The following is a 24,866-nucleotide window of genomic DNA, read 5'->3' on the forward strand; positions in this document are numbered from 1 at the left end:
GGGCTTACCTCCGGTGGCTCCTGGTCAGTGGCACAACCGGGATGCAGAGGCAGGCTTCTTGCCTGTCCTGGCACCGCAGACCTCGCTGTTCCCCAGAAGCGGCTAGCAGGTCCAGCTCCTAGGTGGAGTATGAAAAATCAGGATGGGGTGTGGGGGGGTAAATAGGAGCCTATATAAGAAAAAGACCCAAAAATCAGGACTGTCCCTATAAAATCGGGACATCTGGTCACCCTAGTGGAGGTGCACAAGCAGCTCCGCGTGCCTCTCGCGCGCAGCCACTGGACCCCCCAAGCTCCCATTGGCCATCTGGTGCTCAGGGCAGGGGCAGTGTGAAGAGCTCCATAGCCCCCCTACCTACGAGCCGGACCTGCTGCTGGCCACTTCCGGGGCTCAGTGCGGTGTCAGAACACGTAGGGACTTCTAGTTTTTACTGGCTGGCCACCAGGGTCCGTGGGTGCTGAGCAAGGCGACCCAGTGCCTTGCATTCCGCGACCCAGTACTGGGTCATGACCCGAACTTTGAAAACCACTGTACTAGACAGGCCCTTGTCTTAACAGTTCATCTGAGGGATGGTACCTCTAAGAGTGCAGCACTCTCCCTGTTGTGATGCTCTATCAACACTGCTTAGGAGTCCAGATTCTACTTGTTCTAGGATTGAAACCTAAATCCTGCTAAGACAGATTGCTACTAACTGAGCCATGCTGTCATGTATGTTAAGGATATAAAAATTGGTTTTCTTGATACAGTTTCATTCTTTCAGCAGCAAAAGCACAGAATACTGGCTAAAGTATGTATTTACCCCAATGCAATCTTAAGTCCCACTGCCATCTTTTTCAGGACCTTTTTAAAATTGTACAAGAGCTGTAGGATTCTGACCATTCCTTAACCCATGTGGCAATGAATAGTCTCTATGAAATAATCATCTTCTATCACAACCACCCAGAGAAGGAAAAGTTTTGCTCCCAAGAAACAGAGAGAGCTGCAGATATATCTATATATTTAATGAAGATATTTTAGTACAAAGAAAAATGACACACAAATTAATTTTGGGCCCAATCCTAATAGCAATTAATTCAGTGGCAGACTTGGGCCCTTAATTTTCTGTTAAAATATTTTAACTCATAAAAGTACTCTTATTCAAAAATAGATTTAATAAATATATTGTAAATGAAAGGTTGATCCATTTATATTTAATCATATATTATATTTGGGCAGATAATATATTTCTATACAATACTGCCCAGGAAAGGCAGCCAGAGCTACCAACATACAGCACCACTTTTCCCTTCCGATGTTTAGTGTCTCCATTTCAGACAGCAAGTAGCTGTTCAGCTCAGTATGCCCTATGCCCTGGTATGCTCCCTCAATAGGCTATTTACACAAGACCTATATATATTTTTGTTAGAAAACACATATTCACATTGTATGCACTGCTTGTCTTTTTCAAGGCTAGCAAATTTTAAAGTCTGCATTTCTCAAAGAAACAAATAAAATACATGTTCTCCATTTGTAGTCTTTTTGTTCCTATTTGTAATTTTCAGGAGCATGGGCCTTCTGGGGAAAGGGATTGCTGGCTGGAATTTGCCTTTGTGGGTCTATTCGAGTTGGCAGGATTCAGTGGGCTTTGGTATTGGTTTGGTTATGTTAAATGACGACTGCAATTGACATGCATCCAACGAAGTGGGTATTCACCCACGAAAGCTCATGCTCCAATACGTCTGTTAGTCTATAAGGTGCCACAGGACTCTTTGCGACTGCAATTTAAGCACTGAGTTGCTGGATCTGTAATGTTGTGGTCTCATTTTACCACCTTTTCCCTCCACAGGCTTTGTTTGCTTCCCACTTGTCCATCTGCTAAAAATTATTTTTATAAAACCTAAGAGATACTATAAATCAATTCTGAAACAGCTGGCTGCTTTATACTATCACCATAATGTGCACAGGGCCAGCAGTTCATAGTAGGGCCACGTGGAGGAGTCATATACTCCTCCAGTGGTCCCACTGATTTCAACTGAATCATTAGGACTGCTGGAGAATCACAGAAGTAAGGTACTACTAGATGAGATTAAATGTAAGCCCGGCTGTGCACCCATGCAGGAGAATAAGGGAATGTAAGGAGCCCCCATACTCTGTGTGGGCTACCTGGATTGCCAGAGCCTTTGCAGATCACTTCCACCCTAGAGCAAAGGACCAGGCTTGACTGACTGAGTCCTAATTTGGTTCCTACCCTTCTCCTGGTAGAGGGCAACTACACATCGCTCCTTCCTTAGGCTGGACTGTAAGGTTACAGTCCAGCCCTATTCGAATCTGATAACCTTACTCAAACTCACAATCATCAGGAAACAGAAGCCATCACAACTGCCCTTAATAGTCCTCAAAAATTCTCCCATCATATTTAGCATAAAGGTTGCCAAGAATCCTCCCCCCACCCCGCACACAAATTGGACATAACTGGACATCTACATTTTTATGGGATTTATTCTTCTCTCATCCCATATGTATAATTCCTATTGACATTACTGAGAACACTGCATTAATAAACCCTTGAGTGGGGAATAGGGCAGGAACGGCTTACAGTATATGCTTTTAAACAAACAGACATCTTCTCATCATCACAGGGCTCCAGTGGTGAATTGAACTTTGCGACAACAAAGTTCAGCAAAGGGTAACCATCAGGCTCCAGGAAAGGAAAGTTTTCTTTTTTTAAGATGGGACAAGGCCAAAAACACGCTCTTCCCAACTCTGGTTGAGAAAAGCAAATGGTATGAAATTGCCCATTAGCTTAGTTGCCTTAATCAAGGATGAAGACTTTGCTTTGCACTTGGGCCTTGTCTTCATGAGGAAAAAGGGAGTGTTCTTTCCTGGTGTTAGCTAACATATGGTAAAATCTGAGATCATCCACCCTGAAGGCTGGCTCTCGTCATGACAAACGTGACTGTAAATTCTAATATAGACAGAACACACATGCTTGTTCGTAATCATGTTTAATCCGGTGTCCTGCAAAAAATGTGTGTCCGTCTACAGTCATGTTTTACCACATAATGAATGTATGTTAAAACAGCAAAAGATAAAATACAAACATACCTTCAGAGCTAAAAATCCTGATTCACAATCTGTCCAAACACCCTCTATTAACTTTCATGGTGGGGATCTCTGATGGGTGATGGTGGCTGCTTGATACTTTTAACATACTCAGAAAGGACTGTAAAAATGACACACAAAAAGCATTCAAGTGTAGTCTTATACATATTGATAAATACACAAGAGATGCTGAGAAAGAATTTAGGACTTCTTCCTCTATAGGAATCAAGCAAAGCTAGGGGATCTCCGATATCAGTTTTCAGTTGCTATCTATCTAACTGTGAAGATCTGGGTATGAATTTAATATTTTACAGCAGCATTCATTCACGACACAAACATTACACATGCACTAGTGCTGTTTTACAGTCGTGGCTTCAAGGCATTGAGCATAAAGGTTAGACTCTATGAGGGGCTGTGTGTCCTTCATCAACCTCAGATCTGTAGAGACAATAAAGGTCCAAAAGGGATATGAGAAGTTTACAGATATTAAAGTTCACCTGGGTGCTTTTAAAAGAAAAAATTACCATTTGCCTAGGCTTCAAAATCAACAAGCAAAGAGCGGGATGAAAAGTTAACTCCTAGTTTACTAGGTTCTCCTCCCCTCTCCCTGGATTGCTCTATATGCAGATTTCCCCTAGTCCTTTCACAACAGAGGAAGATTAAGTCCATCTTCCAAGGCAGTTAACGTTCTGCATGAACAATAACATTAAACTTGGTTTTGGCAGAGTGATTTTTATGGAAGGTGTTCTGGCATCTTCTTAGATGTAGGCAGGAGGAACTCATTCAGCAGTAGATTATATTTAGCTAATAGCCGAGGTGGGTCAGTGACAATCAGGAAGGCATCTGTCCAATTCAGATACAATTTATAAATAATACCTATATGGACATTAATGTGAATTTAGTTTTTATGTAAATTTATAACTGGAGAGGGGGGGGAAAGATTAATCACATGGTACTAGCCATCACTGGATAAGACCTCAGGAATGGTTTTTGTTACTTTCTCCGATGATTTTATTGTTTGCAAGCTATAAGTATCTTTCATGTATTCTAGGGTGGTCACTTTAAAATTATTTCTCCAATAAGGTCCAGAATTACTTTGTACTCCTAGAAGCCAACTAGTTGACACTCACTCTCATGGTTTTACAGACACAGGGATCTATCCAGATGACCCATTTAATGGTTTGGTGCTATTGGACTTAAGTAATATAACAATATAACAAACTTACTAAGACTAACAGTCAAATATTTAGATTGCAAACTATTAATGGAAAATAAATAACTAGGACATACCCTGGTTTCAATTTCTGGCCTCATTTTCTCAGTGTCTGCCCTAGCAACTGCAAGCACTAGAGAGGCAGTGAACCCAACCCAGGGAAATGTGGAGTGTCCCTCTGACTAACCTAGAGAGAGGCACTGATGGCCCCTACGGGAAGCCCAATCCTTTTCTAAGCTAGAGGGAGGGGACACCTAACTTCAGGGATCAAGTAGAAGTTCAGGGATCTGTCTAGAATAAGGACTCATGAGAAATAAATGTTATATGAACTTCATGATTCCAGTCAGTCATTCTTTCAGTCAATTTTCTGCATAAGCGAGTCAAACTCACCCAGGCACACAGCCTCTGTTCTCTCTCCACCCTGCACTCAGGCACAAAGTCTGGGGAGCACTAATGTGGCCACATATGGTTCAAGAAAGGTTACCTCCCTCACAGCCATGTTAGGCCCTAGACCTTTGATCCAAATCATTGGCCCATTCACTGTAACATATTTTAAACTTGGCATTTGAATGAAAAAATGATACCTGAAGTCCTTGAACTAATTCAAGTCCCACCTCGAGTCCCTCTTCAATGCAGAGTTAACTGGGGCTCTTATTCAGATGTTGCCCCTCATTCCCCCATCCCCAAACACACATACAAGAACCACATCCAGGATTTTGGTGATGCTTTAAACCCAAGCTGGCTGGCTTGTCTATGGCCATAGGCTAAAGCCTAAGGGTCACCACATGTACTTGGCAGTGAGAACACAGGCTAGATTACTTGAGAGCCAAATGTCCTCCAATGCCTTTCTACAATTTCCCCTGGGTGCCCAGAGAGACAGGCAAGCTCTTCCACAATTCACTGGGAAAGAATCATAGGGCTGCTTAACTTACTGCAGCACTAAGAACCATGAGCTATGCCCCCAGAAGTCTTAGCAAGACACAGGTAAGTGAAGCACCAGTGAGGACACAGTAACTGTAGTGCCACTTTGCAGTGTGGCTGCTTAGACCCAGGCTAGGCAAACACGGGTGCCAATCAAGCAAATAAGACATACTATAGTTAAGACATACTATAGTTTCTAATCTCTTAGCACAGTGGTCCCCAACGCGGTGCCCATGGGTGCCATGGCACCCGCCAGGTCATTAATGTGCGCCCGCCTAGTGCCCAGCGGGGTAGAGAAGCTGTGGCCCCGTGCCTGCCGGGGACAGAGAACTCCGGGGCTGCAGGCTGCGGGTGCCGGTGTTCTCGGTCCCAGGCAGGGTGTGGGGCCCGCCTACTGCCCAGCAGGGGAGAGAAGCCAGGGCCCCACACCTGCTGGGGACAGAGTACGCCGGGGCTGCGGGCGCCAGTGTTCTCTGTCCTCGCGGCTTCTCTCTTGATTCATATATTATGTTATATTAAATATGATTTTTTTGTATTATTTAATGTACAAATACAAAATAAGCCTTGAAAAATTGTTGGCGCCTGCCACACTCTTCTGAAAACATGAATGTGCTACTGGCCACAAAAAGGCTGGGGTCCACTGCCTTAGCAACTTTAATTCAAACGAATTCAAGTTGATTGCAAAACAAAACGAAAAACAAAACATTGGTCTGTCAACATACCTCTGATCTCTCTGATGCTGAAGCACATTTAAATGCACAGAAGGCTCCCATTTGGGTCATTGATGGATTGCTGCTGTACAGAGACTGGCAGCCAGGGGAATTTTCCCCCCACCCCAACTGGCAACAAGAGTGAAACTAGTGTGAGTTTCACAGTTGCTCACAGATTTTTTCACCCGATTGCAGCTTTGAAAAGTTCTGAGCAGCCCTAGATGCACTGAACCTGGCAGTCTGTGAACTCATGAAGACAACACATCATTGGGTTTCACTTGGCTCATGTTGGAAAGGTTATTTCCACAACCATGCAAAAGAAAATAACCTTTGTTTTTGCTGTTGCTGTTAAATACATAGACATGAAAAGGAAAAAAATGAGAGTTCTAAACATGCCTCGTTTTCATTGATGTACTATTGTAGCATGTACGTAATTTCAAAGCTCTTTGCAGTTCTACTGTAGAAACAAACACTGAAATGACAGCTGGCAGATAAGCACAGCAGAGACAGACTCTCCATACACAGATTTGCAACTAGAAGAGCCATAATCGGAGAAAGAGTCTGGCCAGGATCAGAATGCCAAGACTGCTTTGCCTTTGTTTCATTTCTGCTGGCAACTCCATCAAGTTACAGCCTGATTCAACATTTCCCCACCTTACTACCTGCCTCTAGACCCAGAATGAAGTTATTTGCAGCAAAACAATCAGAAAACCATGTGTATGTAGTGTACTGGCTAAGTGTGTGGTTACTATAGCAAGGCAATTGTTAAAAAAAAAAATTGCAAGGTGGGATTTTACCTCCCTGGTGACTTTTGTCTCGTTTAGAGTTCATGAACCAACCCCAAAATATAAACCATTTCTGAAAATTCAGTTTTCATTGAAAATTTTGAACAAAAAATAGATTCACTCTTGTGGTGTTTGAAAAGTTTTTTCACTCAATTCTGAAACAAGCTACCTAAGAGAGAGTTCATGTGTTAGGCCGAGGGCATGGAGACAAATCCTTGAGCTCTATTACCACTCTGGCTACTGAGGAGCCTTAATAGTTCAACATAATTGCCCCTTTTTTTTTTTCCAGTCGGGGAAACGGAAGCTCTCAGATGTGACTTGCCCAAGATCACCCACGAAGGAGCAGCCAGCATTGTGATACGCACATATTGACAACCAAAGCTTCTAGGTCTGAGTGTGGATTCTACACTTGTGTAGAAGAAACACCAGGTAAACGAGAGAGACTAGTAATATGTACAGTGATGGTTGCACAAAAAAGGTGCATCTCTGTGGACATTTGTGTTCAAAGATGTGCAACATCTAGCTTCCTCCTGTAGACTATGTGCTTTACTAACTCAACGCAGACTGCTGGCAAGACATGCATGACAGGTCATAGGAATGATTCATTGCAGAGCACAAGATACACCCATGTAACCTAAGAAGACTTAGGGCTGGTGTACACTACGGGGGAAAATCGATCTAAGATACGCAACTAAGATAAGTCGAAGTATCTTATATCGAATTACCTACCGTCCTCATGGCGCGGGATCGATGTCCGCGGCTCCCCATGTCGACTCCGCTACCGCCGTTCGGGTTGGTGGAGTTCTGGAGTCGACAGGAGCGCGTTCAGGGATCGATATATCGCGTCTAGATGAGACACGATATATCGATCCCCGAGAAATCGATTGCTACCCGCCGATACGGCAGGTAGTGAAGACATACCCAAAGTTAGAGCCCAGATGTCCTTTTCCTCTGTCACAAAGAAAGCCAGAAACAAACAGGGACCAAACCAAAGCTTTTTTAGTATGTGTATTTGTGCTGAATATAAAAAGACAGATGTGAAATTTACATAGCATGGTAAGTGCCCTATAAAAGCAGTGGGAGTCAATTTAATTAATAAGGCTCAAAACTCAGAATTTCAATGAGAATTCATTGTATGCCTAAATGTGCTACTGTTGTTTTTTCTTTTTTTTGCCCTAGTGCTTAGCTTTGCATAATATTTATCTCATCATAAACTGCACCGTATATCTCTCCCCAGAAATGATCCACCAAGTAGAAGATGAGGATAAATACTTGTTGAGAAATTATACTAGGTTTCCTTTTTTAACACAGGCTGGCCTAACAGACCAGTGAAATATGGGACTAATCTTGAACTAGACAGCACTATTCACTGGCAGTCCTTTTTCCATCACAAAAAGAAACCACCATCATAAGTGGCAGTCGCAACAAAGAGCCCAAGGACTGAATAGGCATGACACTCAGTTACTCTCTGCATGCAAGAGATAGTTCTTCCAGGTCAGGGTTTGAACACAGGAGTAAGCCAACCTTGGGGTAGCTTGCACTCTGGCTGCCCATATCATACTTATTCTGTCTCCTCCTTTAACCTCACCTACCTTAACGTATCTACTCTGGAAGGATGAAGCACAGAGTCAGCCCAGCTGGGAACGGAATGTGTGGTTCCAGAGACTGTAGGCATTTCTCACTTGTTACTTAGATTTATGTTACCTCTCTGGCAGCGGAATCTGAGAAACAAGCAATATGCAAACCAAATTACAGCAGAAGGCAAATAAGAAACTATACCCAACTACCAGGCAAAGTCTTCTGAATGCAGAGTGCCTGAGACATCTTTTCTCCCAAGAGCAACCAATTTTTAACAAGTCCCCTATAGCAAGCTGTCCCCTGGGCTAGGATCAACTACAACAGGTGCCTGGTTTATCCATAAACCTTTATATAAACATACAAATGCATGTGTGTATGTATGTAGAGACAGACTGTCTCGTATACACCTCCCCTCGCAATTATGTTGACATATCGGTGCTCTGGCAACAATCACTTAGATAGAAAAGTTAATACCAGGAAGATATTTAATATAATTTTGGCTTCTTTTAATGTGATTTAAAGATGAAAGGAGGAGGAGCCAGGCCCATGGGATCATTCAGCACTCCATGGGCCATCATCACATGCTCTCGGACCAATCTGAGAGCCACTTTCATAGGGGGACTTTTCAGTTACTGGGTTTGTCTATTTTTTTTTTGAAGGGTAGAGGGATAGGCAAAAAAAATTGCTTACTTTTTGTAGCCTCAGGCATAGGTGTATACTAATTCTTTTACCTTCTCCTCTCCCACCCACCAAGAAAAGATAAACCCAGCAAACAACATCCCCATCTACTGGGATCATTGGGAGCTACCGTCAGACTCCCAGGAGATTCCATACATTGTCACTGTGGTGATTATCATTTGCATTATCATAGCGGGCAAATGCCCACTTCTGTGGAAATCAGGGTGGCTTGCTAATCTAAAATGAGTTGTGTGTTTATTTACACTGGCCTGTTCCTGGAGTAAGTCAGGTGTCATTTCATCTAGTCATTATCTTTTCTTTAAAAAAAAAAATCTGTAAATAAATACAACATGCAGTACACCTCCTGGGAAGGCCGTTTATTCTCTCTCTTTAGTAAGTCTGGAAGATCCTTCACTCAGTGTTTGTGAGTAAGCGAGGCCTTTCTCAGGAGTGAAGAGTTATAATTAGCTTTCACCAGAGAGGTAGATATGGGAATACAGGTTTCAGGAAATTTTCACATGAACAGTGTCTCTTTAATAAGTGCTGAAACGCAGAACAGAACACTGTATTGACTACACTGGTGTCTAGCAATGTGTTTAAGTACAGTGATTTCATTCTTAAGTGATTGTTACCTTGTTCTTTAGGAGTACTCTAATCTTTCTTTTCTATAACCACCTTCTGCTGAGTTGTGTTTGGAAAGACTTGCAGCTGTATTCCCTACTAGTTTGTTTTCTTTTCAGTCATTGCAGTCTTTTGAATAATCCACAGCAGAGATTTGAAACGTAACTGTCATTTTCAATCTCCTCAATAGCACCAATCAAGTCTGTGCTGGATATTGGAGAGAAGAAGAGGTCTGAAGCACAGGATTGGCAGTTGGGAAATCTGGGTTCTCTTCCCACCTTGGTCACAGACTTACGTCATCTTTCTCCCCATCTGTAAAAGGCGGGGGAGATACTGTCTCCCAGTGGTGGTTTGAGGCTTACCTCATTTTTTTTATATCCTCTGTTGGAAGACATATTATAGATGTGGAGAGAAAAATGTTAAATGCAAACAGTCTGCAATGCAGACATGCTCCTGGGAATGGAGAAAGAAAAGAAGCAAGCAAACAAAACCTCATAGACCCTGCAGAGACTATTGATTTCAGAAGGGGAAGTATTGATTTCATTCTAAGCTTTGCTTCCCCTAGCCTGGCTTCACCAAACCAGATTTAAGCACGCCTGCTTTTCAGGTGCAAGAACATAAATTCTGCCCTTGGGTGGCTCTCGATGATATCACAGTGTGCGCTGTACAAGCCCCAGAGCAAAGACTGTGGCCTGTGGAGTTGTGGCTAAGAATACATTCTGTGTGTGCCCTTGTTTGACTTCATAGTTGCCTGTCTGAAGTTAACAGCCAGTCGATTTTTATTTTACTGTTTGCCAGCGCTGCATACTAAGTGCATTTAATGTCGCTGAAAGCTGCTAAATTGGCAGCAATGGGAACTGAAGTCCTTTCTACAAAGAATAAGTCCAGTATGGGCATCTCCCTTACTGCCGCACCCCGATGCTGAGACACTTCTGTGGTCAGGGCAATTCAGGGCCCAGGAACATCTTGTCTTTGCCTCTCAGTTGGGACTGGCAACAAATGTGCTAAGTATTACTGACTGCGATGTGGTTTTATGATGTGAATATATTGACAGCAGTACAGCTATTCCCTACAGAACGGGGAATAACTATTCTAGTCTAAATCAGCTTTATACCAGCATAAGTGCAGCCGTATTAGGGCTTTTATCTATATAACTTTTGGTAAAAAACACAAAGTCATACCTCTGGCCAAAATAGTTATGTCAGTTAAAAATTTCAGTGTAAAAGTTATACTAGTATAACTGCATCTTCGATAGCGTTTTTACCAACACAGTTATGTCAGGGGGAAAAAATAAATCATACCCTAACTGCCATAGCTATACTGATAAAACTCTTAAGTGTAGACCAGGCCTTAAACTTAATAAAAGCCCATAGTGAGGCTGAGAAGAGGTCAAGTAAGTTATTTGATATTCTCTTTTGTCTCCTATGATTGCAGTTTCTCCCTCTCACGCCCAGAGCATTTTAATATAGTGAGCGGATGGCATATACTTTCTCTGGCCGGCTAATGTATTAAGAAATGCAGTATAATTGGAGTTGTTTAAGATTTTTAGGATTTCGATTTGGAATTAGTTCTTTACAGAATGAGGGATTTTTCCATTGTGGGATTCATACTATAATTAGACAAAATGATGGACTAAGCCCCAGTGGAAAGAATACACTGTAATTGGTGTTCATTTGTGCTAGATAAACCCACAGAGACAACTCTCTGGTTCTTTTTATCATAGCCGCTTTTGAAGCGCAGTGTTCAGCCAGAAATCAGTATATCACTGTTCCTTAAGTATCTACAAGTCTCCTTAAAACCTGATCCCCATAAACTATTAGCCTAAAAACGTAGTTAACAGGAAGTAAGTAATCTTGTCTTCTACCAAGAAAAATAAGATGTCCTGAAGAAAATACAATCCTGTCAATGGTTATCCTCAGAAGCACCTTAGTGGACTAAGACCACCATTGGTCTGTTCCAATATTCCTTTGTTCCTCTGTGTCCTAAAGCTGTCCCTGAGGAAACTTTTCACATGCTCCAAATCCTATTTGTCTGTGTGATCTAATCAAAGCAGACTATGCAGGAGTATGTTCCAATATACACAATATGGAATCAAGCCAAAAGCCAGCTGAGTATGGTTGTTGACAAAGACCACCCCTGTTTAATGTAAGCAAATGCTATGTGTGGTCATGGTGTACTGAAAGAAGATAACATACAGTACCAATATTGAAACTTATTTATTGCATCTGGCATATTATCAAGAATGACTTATCGAGGAATTAACCTTCAACACCTATAGTCCAAGCCTAAATAAAGTAGAACTTAGTTCAAGATGAAAAATTTGTCTCAGAAATCTTTGCAATCATGTTATTAGTGTCCTAGATATCTGGAAACAAGAAGTAACCCGGTAACATTCACTTTGACCACAAATGTATTTGTATAGAAAAAACACAACAATATTGTTTGTATATGCAGTTCTTGCAGCTAATTAGCACCTGAGGGCAGGTTGTGTATAAACAGAAAACAATAAGGGACCGAAATATATCCCCAGCCGAACTCTGCACACTATCAACTGTAGCACCAGGCTACTTTTATATGCAGGACTTTTATATGCATCTTCATCAACCTCCCATCTTTTAAATAAAAGGAAGATTCAGATAAAGAGAATCGAAGTGGAACAATTTTATGCATCATGACAGAGCCATGAGATTTAGTGCCCTAGAGAAATAAAGAAATGTAACACCGTCTGCACTGAGATAAGGTTAGGCAGTTTTCTTGTGATTTTACATACAAATAATTTCTTTGACATCAAAAAAGTCACCATTAAAAAAAAAAGAACTTACTAGTAACTGTGCCAACAGTGTCTTCATCAGAACTCCTCTTCAGCAGGCACTTACAAATGTATCCTCTGTATGATGCCTCTCCCTTACCACATACAGCACTTATAGGGAATCAGCAACTGACCAGGGGACTAGTAATTGGACATGGATCATTTCACAGAAGCGGCTGCATCAATTTCAGATCTGGCTGATAGTGATCTAAAGTTGTTAGAATCTGATCGTGGTTCAGTGGTCTGTGTGAGGGTGATCTCAGACCAGTTCCTAGTGGACAAATATATATTTCCCAAAGCCAAATGTAGTGCCATTGTCTCTGCAAAGTAGCCAAGGACTGATAACACCACAGGGAATGGAGAATCTGGTCACTCCTAGTGGTAGTCCCTCTGGAGTACATCTGAGGCACACTCCCATTTCTACTCCTACTGCCCAGGCTGTACCTTTGCATAGATTAAACACCTAAGTCTATCCACATCTGTCAATCCATTATTTTCAAACAGACTGTAACTCACTTAAAAATCAAATAAACCAGTAACTATGCTTCAGTTGGTGGCAATTTCCCTTTACTTGGCATGACTGTACAATTTTTCCACAGTTGATCAGTATTTTAAACATGGTACTGTGACAAGAACAATGGTTTCCACACTGAAAGCGAGAAGTGAAGTTACTCTAGTTGGAAGTGTAGGTAAATAGGCAGCCATGCTGGTTTTAGGCTGAGACAAACAGGACAACTGTGAGTTCAGCAATGTTCACTCTAGGGAAAGTGTAATGAAAAATAGTCTTGTTTTGACATTAGCACATCTAGCAGTAATCACTCTCCCAAATATAACATACTTCTGTTTTAGGTCTAAACAGGTTAAGCGACACCCTGTCGGAATTTGATCCTATATGTCTGAGTGAATTCTAGCAAGACTGATTATTAGACAGATGACTGTCTGGAATTGCAACACATTTGCTGATTTCTAATTGAGAGAGAACACCATATTTGTAAAGTACACACAGAGCTTTCCAAATTCACTACATGTATAAATGGACTTCTCTGGATTATTTCTCCTTCCTCTTCAAAAAAAAAAAAACCTGCCTATAGCTCAAAACTTCATAATTCCCTATTTGTGTGAAATTTATGTTGCCGTATCCACCATCTGGTTTGCCTCCCCATAACTGATATTTTTGACATTGCTGGTGATGAAAATTATTAAAATTTAAAGAAACAAGAAGTGAGTAGAAATATTTTTTAGCACAGATTCTGTTTGGATCAGAAACTCTAAACATATTTAAAAAAAAAGAGCGCTGGCACAGACTGGATAGTTCGAAGATCCTCAGTTTGAGATGCCTGAGTGAGGCTCATACTGAAGTACCAAAAATCACCACTTTCTATTGCTGTTAGACTGCCTTTGTGGAAGAGTTAGTGGTTACAGGGCAGACCCCACCTGGACAGATAAATACATCACAAAGCTGCCATTGCTATTGGCACCCTGGGTGGCAACTTCATAGGCCCAGGAATGAATGGACAGGCACACCAAGCTCTTCTCTCATCTCAGCGAGGAAAAGGCAACGATGGGGGAGCTGGTGCCACCAATACCTGTGCGGTACTTTTTCTGTAGATAAAAAGGAACTTAAATTCCTCAGTGCCATGAGACTGGGACTTTTCATAAGAATTATATTTACTAAAAGAAAACACAGTATCAGGTTCAAGCCCAATTTAAAAATTAAAATAAGAGGACAAGCAGAGTTCAAAATAATTAATGTCCACCTTAGATGTCACATAGAAGAGGAGGTGTACATCCATCAGGAAGTTTTTGCTGTCACCAGACAAGCTCTCAGTCTGAACATAGCACAATTCTCAAAGTCTCCTGCAGATCCCAGATCCCTATATCTGTCTGTAACTTTCCTGTGCGCCTCCCAGTGGCTGGATGTGGCATGGCAGTCCTTTTCTCATCCCCTGGTGCCTCTTGAAGCAGCAGGCTGTTGAACTTGGTTGGCAGGTCTTCGGTGGCTCAATGCTCTAGCCTGGTTAGAGTCAAAATGAACCCCTTCCAAGATAGTAGAGTCCAACAAAAACAGTCTATCTGTCCTCACCAGGGTCTTCAGCCCCAACTCTGGACCCTTTAAATTCAGGCCTTTGTTCAGGCTTTTAAAGGAGCCTTGTCCCCTGCTCAGAGCTAACACCACTTTGCTGATGGGGGAACCCAGCCCCACTCACTATTCCAGGTTCCAACACCCGTCACATATCACTCACTTCAATTAGTTGCTGCTGTTTCCCTGGACCTCTTCCCAACTGGCTCCTTTATCTTCACCCCTGACCTTAGGATTAAAGTTCTCAGGTCCTCTCTCCCCCAACTTAAGCAAATGCAGCCAGTCAAGCTTCTGTGGCCAGAGAGAAGCCCCTTTCCTTGCCCCTTTGGTCCCAGCCCAGAACTGCCCTGCTAAAACCATGAAGCTCCTTTTATCTGAGCCTGCTGGGCTGCTGATTGGCTGCTTCCATGAGACCTCCCTAGCTGGCCTTGAGGACCCACCTTTGCTGGGGCAGGATGTAGTAGGACCACAGAGCCTCCTGTAGGGAGCCACAAAGGCCAGGTACAACCCATCACACTGTCCATCCACTGTGAAATGAATGCAATACACATTCAGATTCTCTCTACATTTTGTTTTTACAATGAGCTTGGAAATAAATTGATGACAGCTAATGAAAGGGACTGAAAAGAGTAAAAATTAGTCCATTTGATGCCTTTTGAGCCTGGTGTAATGTCTGTCTGAATGTGCAGCACTGCCCTCTATTGGCTACACAATGTATCATACTTATACAGTGCTTTGCTGCTTTTTCAGTTTCCTCCTCAGGCCTTTAGCCACGCTTTTAGTTAACTAGATGCTTAAGCTAGTCCCACATTGCATGTACATTGTATAGCCAACAGTGGTAATGTCTATACATCTCTATAGGTAGGGTTCTATTGAAAGGAGGGACAGAATATTTTAGATGTACAGCAGGTCTTTGTACCTGTGAAAATGCACATATACCACCTCAGGATCTGATTACACTTATACTAACACAGCTGCCTTTGGGGAATAAAGCACAGAGATTACAGAGAATGTGATTTGCCTGGATGAAAATTAATTTAAAATAAAATAGGTATATCCAAGGGATTGTGTGAAAATCTGAACTGGTATTGGACTCACATAGTGGATTGCTGCTGATGTATTTTCTGGTAGCTGGGATACAGGAATATCATTTCACAGAGAGCAAGAAACAGTGCCAAAGTGTCACCAGCTGAGGTTCCCTAGAGGATATGCAAGAGACTGGTTGCCAGGAAACGCCAGCCATATTGAACCTTCACAGCCAGGATAGCTCTCCTTCTGTTACAGACTCCCTTTCAGTCCTTTGCAGAGGCCTGTATTTTGACCACTATCCAAACTATTTTGTTTCCTTTTCAATTTTCTGCATGTCTCTTACACTGACTGTCAGTTATTGGTTTCTCTTGGTTTATGTGAGGCCCGTTTTCCATTTCTGTAATACAGCATTTTTATCTACATGTTTGAGAGGAAACTAAGCATCATGTGTATGCAGCAAACCAGATCCTCAGCTGGTATCAATCAGCATAGCTCCATCGCAGTCAGTGGAGTTACACCAATATACATTAGTTGAGGATCTGACCAAGTACAGGCTAAATACCAACTTCGGTTCACGTCAGCCAAGTCAGAATAAAGGGGAATACCCCAATCCATTGGCAGGGCACAGAGCACCAGCACAGCTGTGCCGTACTATGGATTATACTTCAGCCCATGGACTCAGCCCCAGGCATTCAAAAGTCATGAGACAGGCCTCAGGAAAAAAAAATCACTAAATTGATTTAAAAATCATATTTTTAAAAATTATTTCATTCTTTTTATTTGCTTGTCTCAGAGCTTTCAGGGGCACTCAGTCACATTTTCAAGCTTTTCTCTGCAGCCATAAGGGCTAGAAACCAACTTTAAAAAAAAAAAAAAGATTCTCACATGAATCCAGGAGCTGGGGATATAACATAGACACCAAATATTCCAAGACTCACAGTAAAAGTCATGAGTTGGCAACACTGCGGACTATAGTAGTGGTCACACTATCTAAATCCCCTCCTTATGTGGAGGATTAATCCAATCAATGCACTATCTCTCTGCCACTGCCCAGTTCCCTCCCGCACCTGCTCCCATTCTCTTCCCCCCGCACAGCATTCCCACTGCTTTTGGGGCCCCGTACAAGAAGGAAAGGATTTGAACCTGTTTTCTGATGTAAAGCTCTCCATAGAAATGTACCCACTTATTTTCATTTATTTATAAATACTTTTAATTTGTAATATGTTTACAGTTAGATAAGTATGCAGATTTCCCCCCCATTTCAATTTCTTTCCTGCATGCAATATTTCATACATAGCCTATTAAATGCACTCAAGAGTAGTAAGGACTCCCTGGTGATAGGCCATCAATCTTGGATGTTTTAGATTAAATGAATTGAGGACTGATTATCTTTGACATGATGGTGATGTAAGGTCAGGTCTTGCAAGGTGCTGAGTACACGCAACACACATAGAAAATGAAGATGATTAGCATCAAAAAAGAATCAGGCCCATTTTATATAGGAAGAACTCTGCTGTGCTTTCCTAACTTTGAAACATGTTTTGATAACAGAGCTTTGGTTAACAACCACAATGGAACAAAAGTTATGTACGTTTGGGACCAAAGTTAGTTCAAAACTCATAAAACATATGGGGCTTACCAAGAGGTCAACCTACTATTTTTTTCTTTAGCAACATGTAATATTTATTCTTACTTAACATGGCATACTCCTTAGAAGTCCTAGGGGAGTCACAATTCAAGCCAAATAGAAGGTATCATTCAGAAGGTTTTAGAATACAGCATAAAATGATATCGGGAGGAGCATACTCTATAGCTTTTTGGAACATGGACACACAAATGGCCAAAGCAATCTTTGATAAGAAGGAAGGAGGGCTGTATTCATTCCCACAACACTAACAGCACATACGCCAAACCTCAGCACTACCAGTCATCTGAATAATAGACAGCCTGAGACTAGTGAAAACTCTCAATTTTTCTGAATATGCATTTTAATCTATGGATATGAAGTTTGAGGAGGCAACTAAGAAGACTGAGTATCAATATTTTGCTTCTGCTTACTAATGTATTGGAGTGGCTTCGTGTCTGTACCTTTATTTTAGAAAAGACTTTCCCCTACCTAACTTTACATGATATTTCACAACTATTAGAATATTCTATTGAAAAGATTGGTTTTTTTTAAAATATCACCTATGTATTCTGAAAAAGATTTAGAGACTTACTGACTCAGATGCAGAATCTGAGCTCAATCACACCTGTGTAAATCCAAAGTATTAACATTCAACCTAAATTCTGGCTTCCCCACATCCATGCCAATATTGTATCACATCATAGTATCTACTAAATTCAAATACAACCTTCCTAAATATCCATTGATCAGTACAGTCTGCTTTATTTAAGTTAAACAATTTGCAGTTTGGCTTGTGCTAAATTAAAGCAATAGGGCATTAATTATCATTGCCAATGAACCATCAAGATGACAAACAGTTGTATAATCAGATTCATTAAATCTTTTGTGCATCTTCCTAAAAAACACTAGTTGTTGTGTGTGACCTTGTCATATTAACTAACACAGGAAATAAACAGGATTAGTGCTTATTTTTGATAGTTCCTTCTCACATGTACAACTGTATATTGCATTAGGCTTAAGATAGTGTATTTGCGGTTCAGTTTGTGTGGCTGATAAAGGATTATTCTGTGCTTCAATGGTTGAGACTTGTATGTATGTATTAGATATAGGGGTTTTGTTTGAATAAAAAAATTAAAAAAAAACACTACCCAAGAATAATTTTGACTCCCAACAAGAGAGAGGTGCCAAAGACTTCATGAAGTCCATTAGGTCTTCACTGATTTTATGTGGAAAACACTCTGATACTACAATGATGGGCGCCAGTAAAAAACCCTAAGGTAGACAGGATTCCTCCTGCCCTGCAGGAAGTAAGAGTCATAGCTAGAGGAACTTGAGGATAGTCAATGGAAGTCATCCATTCCTACAGGCAGGAAATCTCCTAACAGAAGCAATTTTAAAGTGCCAGGATTCTCATCCTGCAAAAGCTTATGCATATGACTAGCCCCACTGTACTCAGTTTTCAGTTCATATTGCTCCTCTCAGCAGTAGAACTGCCATGTAAATAGGATAAAAATAATTTTCATCATAGTTTTAAAATGATTATTTATAGTTTTCTCCATAAACATTCTTGCTTAATACACTAAAAGACCTGAGACCAATCCTGCTATCCTTGCTCATGTAAGTAGTCCCATTGACTTCAATGGCATTTGACACATGAATAAATGTTACAAGCTCAATCCCTATAAAAGTAAGATATTGAAAACATCACAGATCCACTTTTGTTTGAGAAAACAAAAAATTTACCACATTCTCAGATGCTAGCCGTACTCTGTTAGCATTCCATGTGTTAACTCATGCTTATCTACAGTGACTGATGCATCATCAGCACAGGTTGCACTGGAACGGAGGATGTAGAGTGGGATGTTTGCATCATGGGCGCTGTTCTTCAGAGCCCTACAAAACAAAATTGAGACACTATAAAACTTTTTGAAAACATTCACATGTTCTGCTCATATGATAATATTACTGATTTTCAGGAAGGTTTTAATTAGGAAACTGCTTAGCACATATGGAAATCTAATGCTCTGTACAGTACTGTATACACAGTAAAGGGATGTGGTTGTCTTGAAAATCTCATTTAAATCTGACCATTTTGATATTGTTACAAGTTAACTCCTAAAAGGACTATAATTTGAAAGACAGAGGGGAAAAATATTTTTCCTCTGTTTATCAATAAGTTTTCTTTGTGCTTTGACAGCACTTTGTGTATGGACCATTGCACTTCCTCCACTAACAAAATGACCTCGCTCTTGCCACAGGAAGACAGTATCAGATTTGCACTGTCCCATAAACAGGGCTTCTGATTTTCAGTTTTTATAAACACCAATAAAACACTCCCCCACTTAAAAAAAAATAAACTGGAGTTTATCCAATAAACACCAGCAATGGTTACTTGTACCTAAAGCTCGTCTACACAGAGCAGTAATGCAGACTACAAGGGAGTGATTTCTAAAGCATATACTATAGTAGAAGCAAATATAATAGAAGCCCTACCCATATACCATATGTGTAAGATAGTCCTCTCAGAGCACCCCCTTGTGGTACAACATGGCCCTACAGATACTGGCTTTAGCTCCATCTGGGGCCCTTGTAAAGAGTTACTTACAGTATTCTTGTTGTGAACTATGATTTCTGCTTTGTAAGGTTTTATTTATTAAGTCTCTAACAGCAAATCAAACCACTCCTCCAGACCAGCCCTGGTTCCCAGGATCTATAACCCTCCTCCTATGATCAGCTGCACTGTTAACTCACATAGTTTTTTCCTTTCTTAAGTCAGAAATGCCACAGCTCTCCTTTTGGGCTCTGTACTGATCATTCAGGCCAGCTGCAGCCTTTTCACAGCTCCATCAATGCTAACCCCTTTCAACTCTATAGAGCAAAACAGGCCTCATCTCCCTTTCTGGAAGCTTCCCTTTTATTACCGGGCCTGAACTAATTTACTCACATGACCTCCCAGTCATAGAGTACTCTCATTTCCTGCACCTGGGGAGGCAGACAAGTCACAGGTGGGAGAAGGGCCTGTCAGACTGTCACCTTGTGACAATGCAAAGCACAGTTGCACACAAGTTTGCCTGCTGTTTTGTACTGTGGGTCACTTTATAAGAAAAAGTCTGTCACATGGACTCATCTCCCACCCCAACACCTCTCTAATCCCATCTCTTGGTTCTCATAGGATTGTATTCAGGAGGCCATCAGGAGGCATGCTTTTCCACAGGCTTTGCAAGAGGATGGTACAAAAGCAGAGGCAAAGCTAAAACTGAAGGCAGGAGAGTGCTTAGACAGAAAAGCAGATGGGTAACTCTAAACATGTCTGGTGATGATAATCACAAACTTTCCAAGAGGCCCTTCTAAACATCAGCCAGGGGCAGAGGGGTGAGAGCAGAAAAACACTTTGACAATTATTTTTTCTTTTAAAATTACAATGTGCAACTTAAAGAGAATGTTTTAAAATTATTCAATTTCCCTTTGATTTCTTAATCCTCCCCCCTCCCCACCCCAGCAAGCATACATAGGTAAGTAGAAGTTATCCCATTTTACAGGAGAAGACACAGAAAAGGTAAATGGTTTGGCCAAGGTGCAATAGCCTGTCAGTGATAGAGGCAAGATTAAAACTCAGGAGCACAATGGATCCTAGCCTGGTGCTCAGTCCACAAGGCAATGCTTGCTGTCTCATTGCTGTTAATTGTTAAGCTCTTTGCAGGGTTACATGTCAAGGTAACATGCATTCTTGGCTCTCCTGAAAGGTTTGCCTTTTGTAACCTGAAGCATTTAAAATCTTGTATTTCTCCTTTGTGCACAGGATTTTTTTAGGTCAACAAAGGGTCACCAGACACTAGTTTCCAGGAGAACATGCATAATTTCTGGGATTTATTTTTAATTAATGCTCTCCATCTGCAAGACCACATACAGAGACAGAGTTATTTATGCGTATAGGAATCTAAATAAAATATAAACCCAAGAATTGAAACCACATTTGTCTCTTTTCCTTCTGTCTCCCATACCATGCTGTTTTGGTATTGGTGAAAAGTTTTGCTTTATTTGACCTTCAGGTAGTGGATGAGTCCCCAGAGGGGCAATAATGGCTGTTGGGGGGGGGGGGAAGAGGCGGGGCCAGAAAGACTCGGAGGTCAGCTAGAGTTGGCAACAGCCCCTTTTGTGGTTTTAGTGCAAGTCTCACAATATTTGGTATTTTTTTAAAGCCCCAGCTACTGGAATAAGACATTGCAAAAGAATCTCAGCTTTCATTTTAAAATGAAGTACACCACTACCTCGATATAACGCAGTCGTGGAGAGCCAAAAATCCCTATCACGTTACAAGTGAAACGCGGTTATATCGGGGTAGTGGTGGCAGACCCTTTAAATCACCGGTGGAGCCCCACTGCTGCACCCTGGGGTAAGAGTGGCAAGGCTCCAGCGGTGATTTAAAGGGCCCGGGGCTCCCCGCAGCAGCCTTGGGCCCTTTAAATCACCGGTGAGTGCTGCTGCCGCAGCCCTGGGGTAGCAGCAGCAGGGCTCCAGCGGTGATTTAAAGAGCTTCGGGCTCCGGCCACTGTGGGGAGTCCAGGCCCTTTAAATCGCCAGCTGCCGCAGCCCCAGAGTAGCAGCAGCAGGGCTCCAGTGGTGACTTAAAGGGCCCGGGGCTCCCCACAGCAGCCGGAGCCCCGGACCCTTTAAAGCGCCACCGGAGCCCCGCTGCTACTGCGCTATATGCGAACCCTTGTTATATCGGGTTGTGTTATAGCGGTGTAGCGGTGTAATTTTATTTTATTTTTTGCAGAGAAGAGCTTGAAAAAGGGACCCAAGAACACCTTGCAGGCTCAAAAATCATTACACAAAAGAAAACAAAAATGTATGATTTAAAAAAAAAAACACATGATTTTTAAGCCAATATCATGATTTTTGGGAGCTTGACTCATGATTTTTTAACAGGGTTGGCCATGTTGTAAATGCCTTAGGACAAATATAAAGGGCTGAAGTTGCGGGTTCACTCAAAGGGTACCAGAAGAGGACAGCTAGCAGAAACCTCTGGACAAGACCCACTGCTCTGAGAAGGTGTCAAGGAAAACAGTGAATGCTACTCAAGGAAAACTATGGTCATTCTGCTTATTTTCTTATCTGTACTTAACTTCCTAATTTTACTTTCTTATCTCTAGTAAAACTACACTTCTAATATGCATTATCTTACTCTTCTAGATAATCTGGATTCTCTTCATACACAACAGGTCTCAGAAACTGCTCCGTTAAGAACCTTTTATGGTGTTGGTTTGTTCCCGTGGGCCCTTACAACTGTCACTGCACCAAACTCTTTCGTCCACTGACAGAGAAGGGAGGATTTCACCTGGGTCTGAGGACCCTGAGAAATCAATGTTCACCAGAATGTATCTATTAAAATCTGATCCTTTCATACATATACATGCAAATATAATATTACTATTATTTTAGTATACAGTTCCCCCCCCCCAACTTCTGATTGGATGGTGGAGGAGAATGACATCTGAATGAACTATGTGTTTGGTTAGCATTTTCCTTTAGAAACATTGTAACAGTGAGGTAGTTTAGCTCCTCCCCAGAAAATAGGTGGTTTGCTCTGAAGAGAGACAACTGGAGACAGGTGTCAGATGGGACCTCAGGAGGAAAAAAACAGGGAAGGAAATTAAAAGAAACAAAGTAGTCAAGAAGCAGATGGTAGACAAGTTCCAGTGGGAGCAGGAGCAATAGAATTAAAGGGTGTCTATACTTCGAGGCGGAGGAGTGATTCCCAGCTTGAGGAGACATATCCATGCTAGCTCTGATCGAGCTAGCCCACTAAAACGATGTAATTATGACAGCATGAAGGGCTAACCACACAGAGAGTACATGCCTGTCAGAGAAACCAGGTATGTACTTGTGGCGGCTAGCCCATCCCGCCGCTCATGGTGCCATGGCTACATTCTGTTTTTAGCATGCTAGTTCACTGAGAGCAAGCACATGTCTCCTTAAGCTAGGAATCACACCCCCAGCTCAACATGTAGACATACTCAAATGTGAGCAGCCACACGGCGAAGTCATACATACCTGAGCTAACATGTCCTCACTAGTGCTGCACTCACCCATGGGTCATTAGGAGTTTGGGGGATATATCCCATGGTTCTTGGTACTTCAGTAAGCTGAGCTGCTCTTCCCAGTAAATTGTGGGAAAACTTGTCTGTCCTTCTAGGCAATGGGGTGGGGGGGCATGAAGTACAGTATTCTGGGAAGGCATTCGAGGTCTATCGGCACTTGGTGATTTAGCCTAGTTCTGCACTATAAAACTGGGAGGGTTACCAGCCCCAGTAAAAGTGGCACCTGAGCTCTAACACCCAGCTAAACTGGGTTTAAAGCATCACTAAATGCAGGTCAGAGGGTTTTGAATGGATGAGGGGAGGGGGACTTGAGGGTGAGATTATGGGCAACAGCTGATTAAGAGCCTGAGTTAACTCTGCAGGGACAACAAAAGTTACAAAAATGAACTGTGTTTTAACCCTGTCAAAGGAGTAGGTTTTACAGTTATTTATGCCAGACGTCACAGCGGTAGGTGCTGCAGTAACACCTACAAATAAACCACGATTAGCTGAAGGCTAATTATCCAAATTTGAGTTGTCTGGACTTTGTTTCTGTCTCCCATTTCTGCACAGTGAAATTAATCAGAAACACTGATTTTGTGAAATTTTTGGATGTTTGCTAAAATCTTTGAAAATTAAGGGTTACCTGTATAAATGTAAAAACCATGTATAAGAGTGTAGTTGCGCCCTTAAAGCACATAGGAAGAGATAAGTCTTTGCCCAGGTCTTCACTAACCACATCTTTGTTTGGGAATCAGTGGGTATTCCCCATTTCTGGTCTTTCCAAGGTGGTTTGTTTCATTGATATTGAGGGCATGGGAGCATGGCACAGAAGAAATATCTGCTCTTTATCTAAGCCTGTGGTTCTTAACCTTTACTGCAGTCTGCACCCCTTTGGTTCTCAAAATACGTTCTTGCACCCCTTATCAAAAATCATTGAAGTAGGTCAGTTCTTTAAACCTAGATATATTTTTGTTTGCATATTACAGTAATCATTAAAAAATGTATAATGTTAATAAATACATAGGTTTGATTAAACAAAGTAGTTGTACTTCCATCCCTGTGCGTAATTTGTGTTTTTGATGATTTACCTTCTAAAAAAATCTGGCATGTCTCACACCCCCAGAAAGGGCATCTCGCACCCCCCGGGGGTGCGTGCACCTCAGGTTAAGAACCACTGATCTAAGCTATGTAGAGTATGTCTAGATGCCACAGTTGGTCAGGAACTCTTGTGACAAAAATAATTAACAAAAATTAAAATAGCAAACTAGGGGTAAACTTAGATCATTGCATGCAATCCCCTTGTCCCTTCTCCAGTCCCCAGCCTAGCTCCTGCCTCTTGGGAAAAGCATATTTAGCTAATCTCCCCATTGCTGGGTAAAAACACCACCCAATAGCAGGAAGGGAACAGCGGGCTCTGAGGGCAGGCTGAGTATTGCTTTGGTTACATTTATTTCAGGGTTTACACGTGCTGGGCAGAAGTTACCCTGGGGGCCACGTGGGTGCGTCTGTTTGTGGGTAACGTGTGTGAGGGACGGGGGGGTCACTGGGGTGACACTGGCCCCTGGCTGGGGGAGCTGGCTCGGGGCTGCCCCGGTGCGGGACTCGCCGCCTGCAGGTGCCTTGCTCGGGTCAGGCCCGGCTCTGCTGAACC

General features: G+C 42.0%; 1 long non-coding RNA gene across 1 annotated transcript in view; it reads right to left on the reverse strand.

Annotated features, from left to right (window-relative positions):
• Positions 1-20,216, reverse strand: part of LOC123377864 — a 40,615-nt gene extending 20,399 nt beyond the window's left edge. Inside the window, exons 1-5 of the long non-coding RNA XR_006582367.1 lie at positions 19,884-20,216; positions 18,876-19,025; positions 8,303-8,431; positions 3,085-3,202; positions 9-118 (exon numbers count right to left, since the gene is read on the reverse strand). This is a non-coding gene — a long non-coding RNA (uncharacterized LOC123377864). The remainder of the gene's footprint in view (positions 1-8; positions 119-3,084; positions 3,203-8,302; positions 8,432-18,875; positions 19,026-19,883) is intronic.
• Positions 20,217-24,866: the final 4,650 nt, after the last annotated feature.

Source organism: Mauremys mutica, chromosome 9 (assembly GCF_020497125.1).
Source record: "Mauremys mutica isolate MM-2020 ecotype Southern chromosome 9, ASM2049712v1, whole genome shotgun sequence".
NCBI lineage: Eukaryota > Metazoa > Chordata > Testudines > Geoemydidae > Mauremys > Mauremys mutica.